Source organism: Natrix helvetica (genome assembly GCF_964273705.1).
Source record: "Natrix helvetica genome assembly, chromosome: 1".
Classification (NCBI taxonomy): domain Eukaryota; kingdom Metazoa; phylum Chordata; class Lepidosauria; order Squamata; family Natricidae; genus Natrix; species Natrix helvetica.
In genome coordinates this window covers 172,177,559-172,192,395 of record NC_138548.1, presented here as the reverse complement: position 1 = coordinate 172,192,395, position 14,837 = coordinate 172,177,559, and positions in this window count along the sequence as shown.

Here is a 14,837-nt window from a genome sequence, read left to right as displayed (position 1 = left end):
TTCCCATCTTCAAAAAAGGGAAAAAAATAGATCCAGGAAACTACAGACCTATCAGCCTGACCTCAATACCAGGAAAGATTCTGGAAAAAATAATCAAGCAACGAATTTGCGAACACCTAGAAGCAAACAAAGTAATAGCCAAAAGTCAACATGGATTTGTCAAAAACAGATCATGCCAGACTAATCTTATTGCATTCTTTGATAATGTGACAAAATTAGTGGACCAGAAGAATGCCGTTGATATAGTTTACTTGGACTTCAGTAAGGCTTTTGATAAGGTAGACCATAACCTACTACTAGATAAAGTAGAAGAATGTGGGTTAGACAGCATCACCACCAGATGGATTCGTAACTGACTGACCAACCGCACTCAACGTGTAGTCCTCAATGGAACTGCATCTACATGGAGGGAAGTATGCAGTGGAGTACCCCAAGGCTCTGTTTTAGGCCCAGTAATCTTCAACATCTTCATCAATGATTTGGATGAGGGAATAAATGGGGAACTCATCAAATTTGCAGATGACACCAAGCTGGCAGGAATAGCCAACACTCCAGAAGATAGGCTTAAGATACAGAAGGATCTTGACAAACTTGAACATTGGGCACTATCTAATAAAATGAAATTCAATGGTGAAAAGAGTAAGGTTCTACATTTAGGCAACAAAAACGGAATGCACAGGTACAGTATAGGTGGTACCGTGCTCAATAGTAGTAACTGTGAGAGGGATCTTGGAGTTCTAGTGGACAACCATTTAAATATGAGCCAGCAGTGTGCAGCAGCTGCCAAAAAAGCCAACACAGTTCTAGGCTGCATCAACAGAGGGATAGAATCAAGATCACGTGAAGTGTTAATACCACTTTATAATGCCTTGGTAAGGCCACACTTGGAATACTGCATTCAGTTCTGGTCGCCACGATGTAAAAAAGACGTGGAGACTCTAGAAAGAGTGCAGAGAAGAGCAACAAAGATGATTAGGGGACTGGAGACTAAAACATATGAAGAACGGTTGCAGGAACTAGGTATGTCTAGCTTAAGAGAAAAAAGGACTAGGGGAGACATGATAGCAGTGTTCCAATATCTCAGGGGTTGCCACAAAGAAGAGGGAGTCAAGCTATTCTCCAAGGCACCTGTGGACAGAACAAGAAGCAATGGGTGGAAACTAATCAAGGAGAGAAGCAACTTAGAACTGAGGAGAAACTTCCTGACAGTTAGAACAATTAATCAGTGGAACAGCTTGCCTCCAGAAGTTGTGAATGCTCCAACACTGGAAGTCTTTAAGAAGATGTTGGATAGCCATTTGTCTGGAAGGGTATAGGGTTTCCTGCCTAGGCAGGGGGTTGGACTAGAAGACCTCCAAGGTCCCTTCCAACTCTACTATTGTATTGTATTGTAACTATACATTATACCTATAGAATACTTTGGAGATTGGGTTTTAAATCCCTAACTATGTATAGTTTGCTTTCAATGATTTCCACAGCTGGAATGATATAACTAGCTGAAGGGTAGAATATATTAGTGAATCATGCTTTGAACACTAAACAGAATTAAAAATGCTAGTTTATTAAACAAGGTAAACAGAAAAGTTGCAAATTTATTAATGTTTTGTGATTTCACATATATAGACATATGCAGCATTTCCAAAATGCCTGTAATGTAGTGAAAACATAAGCCCATATGGATTTTTCACACAATTAGCTTGTGCATTCACAAATTTGTACCTTTGAATCTCATGCTTGATGCAGAAAGTTCTAATTGAATCCCTAAGGGAGATCAGTCTAAACAATCCTTGCAGACTTCCTATAAGAGAAATCCCATGAACATTTCATACATCCCCTCTCATTGGGTCTTCTGGTGTAGTAGCATTTCATCAATTCCAGGTTCTCTTGTCTCATCCATGTGTGGTTTGTTCCAGAAGCCCCCATATCATCCAATTGTCCTGGTTCACCAACATCTGATGCAAACATTGTTGATCAGGATATTATCTGAATCAACATGATTCTCTTAGTTCATGCCACTCTCATATTTGAGATAGGCAGGTAAAACTTTAGGGGGATTTTGTTCAAGGATCCCTACTGATAAAATTGTTGTGGTCCACCGGCGGCCTGTGGAGCTGGCAGAAGAGTTGGACAGCAAGGAGTTTGGGGGGGGGGGGGGGGATTGGCCAGTCCTGGAGTCTGGGGAAGGCTCAGACGAGGGCTCTGTGTTGGAGGCAGAGAGAGGGCCAGGGCCATCTGGGAGTTATGTGTTGCCTCCTGAGCCTCCAGAGTCAGCCATCACTGAGGCAGAGGAACAGGTTCCCTGTGTTCCCAGTGCATGCATGCCCAGAGCTGCCAGTAGGCAAGAACAGTTACGGCAAAAGGGATGACTCAGGAGTAAGGCTTGGAGGTGATTGGCCCCTCCCATATGACATAAAGGAGGAACAAAGGCACATGAGCCTTTGCAGGAAGCAACTTGGTTCATGCTGGTCAGTTTACCTTCTGAAGCTCTATTTTAACTCTTTGCTCCATGTGGCCTTACCAAGCTAGTTGCCAATTAAGTCTTTGGCAGGGTTTTAAGGAAGATAAGGGTGGGTGTTTATCAGCCTTATCCCAAAAGACTTTGGCAGCCTACTGTAGGACTTTTTACAACTCTTTGGGACTCATTACTCTTTGAAGGGTAAGAGGGTTTTGGGACTAAGAGTGTGATTTATACTGTATCAGGAAGCCTAGGTCAGAACAATAATAGGCCACACCCAGGATGTGAACCCTGATCTACCACATCAAAGACAGTGCTCTAATCACTACACAGCTCTAAGTGGCATAGAAATTTTGTTCCTATTGTTTTGCTGGATTTGACACTATTCCATAAAGATGGTATGGATTGTAATGTAAACATTACTTCAGGCAATGGTAGTAGTCACAAGATGTTCTATTTCAGGAAGAGCCTCAGCCTAGCCTTGTTCCTGTTTCTTTACATAAAGACATAAAATGCCTTCTCCATCCCTGGCACTTTCCATTTTCAGCTCCCAGAATTCTCAGCAATGCTAGTTGATACTGAAATGGCACACAAGTTGTGGAAGGATTTTGTAGGAGTGTGAGGAAAGTTATGCTATAGATAGTCTTGCTAAGTAGCATGATAATGTAAAACATCTTGTTACTGTCTGATGTCTGTTCAGGATTAGAGGCACTGTAAGTGGGGAGGAGAAAAACATTCATGCATACTCAACAGCTTGTCTAGAATATAATCATATATTTGAGCAAATACAAAGCAGAACCGGAACTCATATCTATTCTCCATATACTGCAGTATAGTATAAAACTACAAAGACTGATAAAAATGATTAGGAACTGCAGTCAGCAACTGGCAGGAGGACACAATTCGAAGCCACTTAAATCTTTCTTGAAGCCTTGGTTGCTTGTCACAATCGGTTGTCTTCACGAGAAAGAGCTACAATCAATCTCTCTCACTCTCTGATCTTAGATAATCCATTCTTTATCACTGCAAATGACCACTTTGTTTCAGGAATGATCTTGAAGTGCAGATGTTGTGTTTGAGAATTTCCATTTCAACTCAATGTATCACTGTAATGTATAGCTGGGTCAGGAATCTATTTGATTCATTCCACCATGATATATACAGGTAGCCCAGGAGTACAAGGTAGGTGTGGGGAGGCTCCTGGAGGGTGTGCAGCAGCTGTGGGATTTACTTACCTTCCCTACTGGTTCGCAAATGTGAGCGAACTCACTTTGCTCACACGTGCCACCTTCTGCACATGCACACCAGCTTCTGTGCATGCAGAGAAGGTCACACATTACATTGGGGAAGGTGGGTGGAGCCTCCCACAGTTGCCGCTATTGGTTCACTCGAACCAGAGAGAACCGGCTGAATACCACCTCTGGTGTACAGGGATGCAAGGGAGGTACAGTAAGGCTCATGGAGGGTGCATGAGGATGCGTGAGGATGCAAAAGAGGAGTGCTGGGGGTTGGGGAGGGGGCAAGATGACCAGTGAGGCATGAACATGGAGGGGTTAGGGGAGAGTGTGCAAATGGGAGAGATTTACCCCAAAGACTTGCAACCTTCCCTGCCAGCTTTCCCATGGCATTCTAGGGATATTGGCAGGGAAGGTTGCAAATGACATGTGTTTGCAAGGTATTGCAGCTGGTCATAAGTGCAACACAGTGGCCAATCACCAGGACTGTATGATGGTGGGGATGCTGGCACAGCTGGAACTTCAAGGGGCAGTCATAACCACCATTCATTGTCATCATAATTTTAATTGACCATTGAATGAATAGTCATAAAATTGAGATTATCTGTACTTCAACTTAATTTAGTAGGGTTTTCACGCATGAGTTTAATTTACGGAATTATTCGCCAAATGGTTAAGATTCCAGAATTTATTTTATTCCACTTAATTGTGCTTTGTTTTTTTTATAAATTAACTGGGTTATAAAGGAAGATGATAGTCCTGAATAATAGTTTAGGCATTTGGAACATCCTTATATTTTACTCTGCATTGCCTCCATTGTTTTTCACTTGAACATTCCCTATCAATCAAAATATATGACAGAAGAATTAGCTAAGCCTTATGCATGTGGCAATATTTTCACTTTACAAATTTGAATTTCATATTTCACATCACAATGTTTCATTATTGATATATTAACGAATGAAACCCAGCGTGCACTGCTATTCCAAATGTCTGAGTGAAATGTGTATTTGAACTCTACAAGAAGAAGATTTTGCAAAAGTGTGCACTCCACAAGATATTTTGGTCAGGATTCAGGTAGGTGGTTTCTCCTAATGTTCTTGAATTTCATCAGCCAATCCACATGACCAGCAGACAGGAATTATAATTATAATTGTCCAACAATACCAGGAAGCATGATTAGTTACATTGTAATGATGATCATGTCCGTCCATCGTGTTTGTAGAGGACATCTAACAGGTTGTGGGCTCTCCATGGTGTGTCCTCAAGTAGCTAGTAAGGCCTATACGTGCATGAAATGTTCTTCCACATGTCGGGCAGACAGGTGTGGGCACCATTGATGCAGCATTTGCAGCTCTGGCTTTGAGGAGTGCTCACTTCTCTTGTGCTAAAATTGTTCTTCTGTCTTCAAATGTCTAGCAGCCTTGGTGCATCAATGTGCATCGTATTGATCAATCTTGTGCCAGGGTTTCCCAGGCGGTGGTGTCCATATTCAGGGACTTGAAAGAGGCTTTCAACATGTCTTTGTATTGCTTCCTTTGTTCCCCGGGCAATCGCTTTCCTTGACACAGCTCACCATAGAGGAACTGTTTAGGGATGTAGTGGTCTGGCATCCTTGCAACATGGCCTGCCCATTGTATATATACTACATTGTAATATAACCACAATAAATAGTAGAGCTATATTTATATTCAATTCCAGTATGATTAAAAATCTGAAAGGAACTTGGGAGGCGGAGCTGACACCGCTACAATACAACGTGCAATCTTGGAGCTCCGGGATCACCATCGATATCTCTGCCATGGGATGGTCCTTTTGGACCTAAACTGTCCCATAGAGACGGTGATAGAGAAAGGCACATCTTGCTGATCCCAGGGACATCACACAGTCCCCGCTAGATCCAGGAGAAGCTCTTTTTTCTGGCAATAAAGAAGCAGCCATTGAATCTGCTGAATGTTGGGACAGCTCCAGAAACAGAAGACAAGCAGGAGAGAAAGTGTGCTGAATTGGTGAGATAATGTTTTTACTAAGGGGTACTGAGAGAACACCCCAAAGCTTAAAAGTAAAGTTAAAAATGAAGACAGAAGAGATCAAGCAGCGAGATTAAGCCTGAGTCAAACCTAGTGTGTTATTTTTCTTTAATCCTTTTACCGCTGGAATTTCTACAAATGCTTATTTTTTTTAAACTGGACTGATTGTATTTTTTTTCTTTTAAAAAGATTTTCATTCTTTTTCTCTTTTCAATGCCCTATAATATTTTCTTGTTAATTTTTTTTTGTTTCTTTCCTGGAATATAAAGAATATAAAGAGGGAAGTGAAAATAGATGAAAAAAAGTAACACTGCCACTTAGAGGCTTGGAGGCTTGGGAATATTGCTTTTCTTCTCTGTGTTTGAACATTTGATAATCATGTGCAAAGTAAGAGATGGTGTTGCACTTAAAGGACTTTGAGTTTGTTTATTGAAAATGATAGTGGGAAGAGCATGGATGTTCATACAGGTGCTTCTCTGGGTACTATCAGAGTGAAAAGCTTGGAGTGGGGAAAAGATTGCACTGAACTGGGAAAGAGAACAGTTAACTTTGTTTGGTAAAGAGTCTTGGATTTTACAGTGGCAGTGTGCACTATTGGAAGGAAAAGATCAATACAGATGATGTTGCAACAGGGAAAAGAAAAGGAAGTGGCATTGCAGATGATAATGCAAGAAATTAAAAAAATACAAGTAAGAACAGAGAGCATTGAAAAGAGATTGGAGATTATTGGACAAAGAACAGAAAAATAGAAGAAAAAATTGAGAATACTGACCAAACGATGATGAACTATGAGGACAGATCTCAAAAAACTGAAGAAAGAGATGAACAAAGAGATAAGAAAATTGGAGATATTGACAGGAGAATGAGTGCTGTTGAAAAAGATAAGAGTAGAATATTGGAATGGGAGATCGATAGACTAGAATTTTACCTTAGATTCCAGAAGATAGAAGAAGAAAAAGGAGAAATTTTGGCAGAAGTAATGATAGAAATTCTGGCAGAAGCATTGGTGATAACTAAAGGGAAGATGATGGAAGGAATGGATGAGGGGTTTCGAGCCTTCATAAGATACGCAGTAAAATATAAGTTGCCAAGAGATGTCCATACAAAATTTACTAAAAAAGCAATTAGAATACAAATACCACAAATGCAAGAAATAAAAGATTGCACTACTATTGGATGGATACAGGATGATGTAATGAAATGTTATAATAAAAAATAATTTGAATTTATTTAAAGTTAGAGTATTTTGTATAAAATGAAGTAATAATAGTTATAGTCAAATAAATGACTAATAATGACAATACTGTATACATATATATTGATAATATGAGATTTTATATAATTTGTAAGTGAGGACTATGGAGAGGATATATAAAAGTTTGGTAACCAAAGATAAACAATTTTATAAAACATGGGACTTATCAATGATTAGACAAAGAATTTTATAAAGATGTATTATTACTGGATGGATTTAGGATGATGTCATGAAATGTCATAATATAAATTTACCTAAAATGTAGAATATCTCACATAAAATGAAGTAATGACAATTATAGTCAAATAAATGTATAATAATGATAATAATTATACATATATACCAGATTGATAATACGAGATTCTATATAAAGTGTAAGTGAAGACTATGGTGAGAATGTACAAAAATGTTTTGTAACCAATCGACACACTGTATGGAATTAGAAGATGTTTTTATGTTTTATGTTTGTCTGTACTTGTTTTTTAAAAAATAAAAAAAAGTTTAAAAAAAATCTGAAAGGAACTTGAATCACAAATTTGAATCAGATCACTGTTCATTCACCAACCCCTATTAAATGTTAAGCACTGTTCAGAGTAATTTATTGACATAACATCTCCCACTGCCACAAAGGGATAGATTCACAAATGGCAGCATGAGAATAATATTATTTTCCTAGTTTGATTGCTATACGGTCAAAGGGGTTGAGGGGAAAAAAGGATTTCTTTTTTAAAGAAATTGTGTCAAAGTATTATATTAAACCTCGATTTTAGCTAAAAATACATATCCAATTATCTGCAATCATCCAAAATAATACTATCAGTGACATATTTAAAGACCCAAGTGTTGTGAGAGAACTTTTAGAGAATACTGGCTGTATTCTTGCCTAAATCTGAGAGCTGTGAATCTGGTGATTTTGGTTCAGAATTCATTAATAGGTTACTCTCTTCCATTTTTATCCACAAATTTCCACTGATTTTAGTGGGTCCTATTTTGAAGTCAGGTCCCACACTAGCAAAGGTGCAAAATCAATTCTGTCACATTGTAATGCATAATATTTTTCCAGTGAAACAAACCATGAAAAAGGTACCATCTGTACGCTGATGATACTCAGCTGTACTTTTCCACCCCGAACCACCCCAACGAGGCCATCGAAGTGATGTCCCGGTGTGTGGAAGCCGTACGGATCTGGATGGATGACAACCGACTCAAGCTCAACCCCTCCAAGACGGAGTGGCTGTGGGTACCAGCTCCCCGGTTCAGCCAATTAATTCCATCATTGACCATTGGGGGCATTCAACTTGCCCCCGTGGAGCGGGCGCGCAATTTGGGCGTCCTCCTGGATGCCCGGCTGTCCATGGATGACCATGTGACAGCCGTGGCAAGGGGGGCGTTCCACCAGGTTCGCCTGGTGCGTCAATTGCGCCCCCTACTGGACCGGGACGCCTTACGCACAGTCACTCATGCGCTGGTGACGTCTCGCTTGGACTACTGTAACGCTCTCTACATGGGGCTTCCCTTGAAATGCACCCGGAGGCTACAGTTGGTCCAGAACGCAGCCGCGCGGGTAATTATGGGGAGTACTAGGTACTCCCAGGTGACACCGTTCCTGCGCGAGCTGCACTGGCTTCCTGTGGTCTATCGGGTGCGTTTCAAGGTTTTGATAATAATCTTTAAAGCGCTCCATGGCTCAGGACCTAGTTACTTGCGGGATCGTATTCTGCCCCATACATCCCTGCGACCAATCCGCTCGCACAGAGAGGGCCTCCTCCAGGTGCCGTCCACAAGACAGTGTCGGGGGGCGGCGCCTAGGAGTAGAGCCTTCTCTGTGGCGGGCCCAGCCCTGTGGAATGACCTCCCTCCGGATATTAGGAATACCTCTGACCTCCGCTCCTTTCGTATTAAGCTTAAGACCCACCTATTCCAAGCAGCTGGCCTGGCTCAACTTTGATCTAACCATATCGCTCCTGACGGGCTTTTACTGGGTATTTTAATTATATTTAATTATCTAGGGGTTTTTAAATATTGTATTTTAATTGTTTTATTTATCAGCCGACCTCCTCCTTGTGTATGTCTCGGTATATGTCTCTGTTATATGTTTGTTTTGTCCATATTTATTTCATATGTTTCATTGTACGCCGCCCCGAGTCCTTCGGGAGAGGGTGCGGCTAAGAAATAAATATTTATTATTATTATTATTATTACTTCCCTATGACAACTCCTATTTCAATAAGCAGCACTAATGCTTGATTTTATTATTATTCTTATTTATTCATTTGTTTGCTCATTTGTTTATTTGCAGGGGATTGCCTTCAAGTCATGCTTGGCTTCTGGCGGCAGGCTGGATAAGCTCATGCAGTTTTCTTAGCAACATTTTCTGAAGGGGTTTATCCTTGCTCCTTCCTAAGGATGGCACCAAAGTCACCAATTGACTTTTATGCCTAAAACAAGACTAGAAATCCCAGTCTTTCAGTTTCGGACTGATATTTTTAACTTGTAAATCAAATTGGTTCTTATTGGCAGATGATGTCATAAAAGGAACAGTAAGAAACAGTGCTGCCTATTTTTTATTGATTGATTGATTGATTGATTGATTGACTGACTGATTTTGTGCCATCAGGTCATTTTCAACTCCCTATACTCGGTCTCCCTATACTCCTCCACACACTGATCACCACTGCATCTGAGTCCATCTCAGTCACCTTATGACTGGTAAGCCTGTTCTGCTAATTCCTTCCATCTTTTCCCAGCAGTAGAGCTGTTTCCAGAGAACTGTGTCTTTGCATAATGCTAAAGCTGGATGGGGAGCTGTATAAAGCAGGTGGGTTGCTGAATAGGTGATAAGAAATGGTATTCACTGATCCTGATGAAAAGAGCAAGTGTCCAAGATAGGGTTAAAAAAAATAAAGATGGTAGCCACCATTGTGATCACCTATGTGAACTAAGCTCCATTTGGGAGGGGGGGAGTGTTTAGATCACATAGCTGTGGCCAACCTATTGACTTCTTTGACTCCACCCCTGATGATGCAAGTATTCAAACGCATTTGTGTTCTTATAACAGTTCAGATCAATCCTTGGGGAAAGAGATTTTTCTGTTCAATTGTCACGTGATACCTGATTGTATCCTGGTTTTAAATAACACATCTGGGGGCAAATGTGTGTGTTATTTATTTAATCATTTATTCATTCTTTCTTTCTTATTTGTTTTTGTTTTTCTCCTTTCCCCTTCCAGTTCCTGAATGAAATGCCATTATAGGTGTAGTTGTTCGTACAATTTACTAAGATTTTATTAGGTAATTACTTGGGACAAAATAAATTTAAAAAAGCTTCTGAGAAAGGGAATGATAATGAGTTTACAACTTTCTCCTGATGATTCACAACTGTTCTTTCAGTTCATTAATATCAAGTATATTTATGAGCGAGCTAGGCAGCGTTCGAACAGCCAATCTCGGCAACTGTTAATTGTTTCGGTGCTTTGACAGCCATTATTTCTCTTATTCAAATGCTTTAAAATGATTTTTTTCTATGAGGCCTTTAAATTAGAGGCAAGGAACCCCCAGCTTTCAAAAATAAGATTAAACAACCACTCCCATATGTCCAAATCATCATAGTCAGTGAGAGAAATTGGTGGAATTGGAGTTTCTTTGAGGTATAATATGCTTAGATACACTATTGTTGTACATAGTAAATATATAAGCAACTTGTAAAGAGACCACCATCAAGTCTCCCAATAGCCAGGGATAATGTAGCAATGGATTTGCTATCAACATATGTTTTCCTCTCTTTAACCAGGATGTAGGAACAACCCTAAAAGATGGAAACTGCCTTCCCTTTTCTGGTACTAAAGAAACCCAATTAAATCTTAATATCTGTCTCTGGTAATCAATCTGGGTATAAATCTTGGCCTTCTAAAGCCTGTTTCCAGAGTATAACCTTTTAAGACACAAATGGGCATAAAAATATTGCTTAATCAATAGAGAGTTTATTAAATGTATACCACCAACAAGACAGACATGGAGGGGAGGCTAGGCTTCTGAGGTAATGTGAACAAAAGTGTAATAAATAGTCTTATCTATGAGGGGAATTCAGAGGCAGAAAAGTACAGTATGCATTGTCTTGAGGAAAGACAAATCCAAATTGAATGCTAACACTTTATTTCCTTCTTCGAGCCTAGAAAATTTCAGACCAGTTTCGATGTTGGGGTTTCATTGCTAGTTTCCTAGTCAGCTGCTTCTCACTGGGAAAATTCAAAAGCAGAAGGCTTTCTTCCTTGTTTCGGAAGGGAATTCTTGCTCAAGGATCTGAGTAATAGGTTGTAAAATCTACCTTACTAAAGGGAGAAGGGATTGGTCTACAGATTGATAGTGAGTGCATTCTGATGTAATATGAATCTGCACTTGACTGCATTGCTAGGTAAGTCCATTAGACTGCTCTATTAGGATACATTGCACAGAACAAATGAACACCATGTTTTAGTGGCCATATCAATGTCTTAAAAGAAATAAAAGCCTTCTGCTAAAATATTTAAAATGGGCGAACACAGATATAATTCTTAGTTCTACAATTCAAAGAGCCTGTTTGAAGAGAAAGGTCTTAACCCCATTCATGAAAGTGGAAACTGGGAATTAAACATTGCTTCTGAAATCATGTATTTCAAAGCTTGCAAGTTATCCAAGGGAAAATAGGCCTCTCTTGACCATTCTAAAATATGCATTGGTGGTTTTTTGCAGCAGCTCCATAACTTCTGTTGTTCCATTGAAGGTGTATTCTATCATGCTGTTGAGAAAATATTCCAAAGTAGAGAAACTGGGAAATGTAATTTTCTCACATCACTGGTAGCCTGACCAAAAATACCATGTGCATCCCTAAAAATATTTACATGTCAGGGATGCAGATACATAGGTTACAATAGCATCTCAGAATAGAATAAAAAGAGTGCTGCCAAGAAAGGAAAGAAAAAGGAGGAAGAAACCAAAAGAGAAAGAGATTGTCCTAATGTTCTTGTTTGATTCTATTGTTGCTTGTTAAGTAGGAAGGTTAATGGAAGAAAATGCTTCTTGGATTCTAGTCCCAAAGGTGCTTTTTCAAGAGGCAACTGGACTTTCTGTTGTTGTTGTTGTTGTTGTTGTTGTTGTTGTTTGAAGATGTTTAGCTTCTTATCCAAGAAACTTCTTCAGCTTTGATGTTTTCAAAGAAAAACCAGAAAGTCCAGTTGCCTCCTTAAAAAGCACCTTTGGGACAACCATGACCTGGATGACTGAGAATCTCCAGGGACATTCTTAGATTCTAGTCAGAGGAGGATGTAGAATGCCAACAGCCCACTGGTATCACATATTACTAAACCATCAAACTATCTGTTTTAATCCAACAAATGATTAGCAATATGAATGAACGTACTTGTGCTGAATTCTTTCTAGCTGGCAACTCTATGACTCTACATTTTAGATGGTGGAAAAAATGGCTATTTAGCATGAGAGTTCCAACCTAGAAAAACTTGGTCATGTATATTCAGTATACACCAATTTAGTATGGCACAGTTATGCAACATTTGCAATGGGATGCCATTGGCTGAATTCTTACATAGCTACGGGCAGTGAAGAAGTTGTATACATATGGAGAATCAAGCTGAAGTTTACATTTAGAGTGGTTTAAATTTTGCTGATTTCATAAAGAGCACTTTTGTGGTTTGTATGGCATGGAAAGTGCACATTGCAATAATAAAAGCACGGGGAGAGGAATAGAGACATAACTGCATTGCAGCACTTTAAAAAAGCATGCTACGCACCATATCAGAAAAATGTTACTTTACCAGAGGGAAGGTGCAAAACCTTATTTGGGTGTCAAATCATATTGTCCAGACTGCTGTGCTCTGGACTACCTTTGATATTGCAGCTTGACATCCTGAAGGCATCTATGATTACCTCCTTTAAAGGTATGGATGTTTGATTTTGCAATTTATTGATTTGATTCTCAATATTGTATTACACAGCTGGACATTTTGACAAGAAAATAGAGGATGGTAACTCTCCTATATAGCAGTTACCACCTTGTTGAGTGACAGATCAAATGAGAGAAAAATAAAGTCTCAGAAGGTCAGCTAAATGTGCTAAAATGTATACCTCCTTCCATAACTCCAAATTCTGTTCTGCAGTGAACTTCAACAGCAATGATATGCACAGAAAACTAATTTTATTAAACATTTTAATTAAAATAGTAAAAGATAATACAAACTAAAAAAAATAGAGATAATAAAAGGTGCAAGGAAACAAAAAAGAAACCTAAAATAGAGGGGGGTGAACCCTAAGAAAATGACATCTAACCAAAGGTGGTATTCAGCAGGTTCTGACCAGTTCTGGAGAACCAGTAGCGGAAATTTTGAGTAGTTTGGAGAACTGGTAAGTACCACCTCTGACTGGCCCTGCCTCCATCTATTCTCTGTCTCCTGAGTCTCAGCTGATTGGGAGGAAATGGAAATTTTGGAGTAACCTTGCCCTGGAGTGGGGAGGGAATGGAGATTTTACAGTATTGTTCCCTTGCCACACCCATCAAGCTATGCCCACCAAGCCAAGCCATGCCCACCAAGCCACTCCACACACCCAGTAAAAAAAAATTGAATCCCACCACTGCATCTAAGCACTTATTTATACTTGTCCTCATGACAAGTATATACATTTTTACAGTCTTTTCATCTCCCTGTCATATCTCCTCCTACCTATAGGCAAATCCAATCAGTAATGTGTTCTCCAATCCAGATATTAAAGTTCAAATAGAGCCCTAAAATAATAACATTAATTATCAAATATTAAACTTCTGATTCCATATTTTACCTCTTAACTGTAAGCAAATCCACAATTAGAAGGCTCGTTCTAGTGTGAACAAAAGACTGAAATTTAACATGACAAGAGGGGCAATTTCTCCTTTAAAGAGAACAAGCTCACAAAGATCCCCTTAGTTTAAATAAAAGGACAATTAGATTCAAAGCCAATTTAGATGCAGTCAGATTAGGACACATAAAGTCATAATAGAGGAAGAAAAGCTGAAACACCATGTAAAACATAAGCAAACCCAATACATTTTTGGAGTCAGATATCAGCAAATCCAAAAAGAATAAACCATGTCCCATTTTAACCCCGGTCAAATAAACCAACTATATATTCTTTCTTTTTTGCATAAACCATTCTTCCTCTTTAATCCCTTCAGATAATTATTGATGTTTGTCACAAACTTCTTGGAAAGTTTAAAAAGCTTGTTTTCTAAATCCAGTGAAAAGAAATGATTCAAATTGCTCTCTGAGATTGGCACTTTTATTTTCTTTGTAATTTTTTAAGGCCTCATATAATTTTTTTTTAATGTTTCATGACAATTTCTTGTTCATGTTATTCTCAGATAAATTATTTTTCAAATCTTTTTTCTGTAAGAGCTTCTTCTGGAACAGACTGTTCCTAAGTACACACAACACAGCTGACATTATTGATTCAAAGCCCCAGTACAATTTGTCAAAAATGTCTCTGAATGCCATTATACATTGTTTACCTTTATTATATCACCAGTATTGAAAATGATTTTTCTTTTCCTATAAAATGTGTTTATTTTAAAACTCTTAATATTCAAAATCAAATATTCCAATGTTTTCCGAGTTCTTAGTCCATTTAAATTTATTTAGCCAAAATCTTGCCTTGCTTTTTGCTGTTTATTTTAATTTTTTAACCTTAGAAAAATACATTTTCTCATATTAAGATTAAAGGCATTCACTTGGCATTTCCAGCCTGGTCATTGTGAAAGTATCTAATTTCTCTAAAGCAATTACTACACAATTTCTGAAAGGGATTAGCAGAGGAAGAGCAAACTGAGTGTCCTTTTGGAGG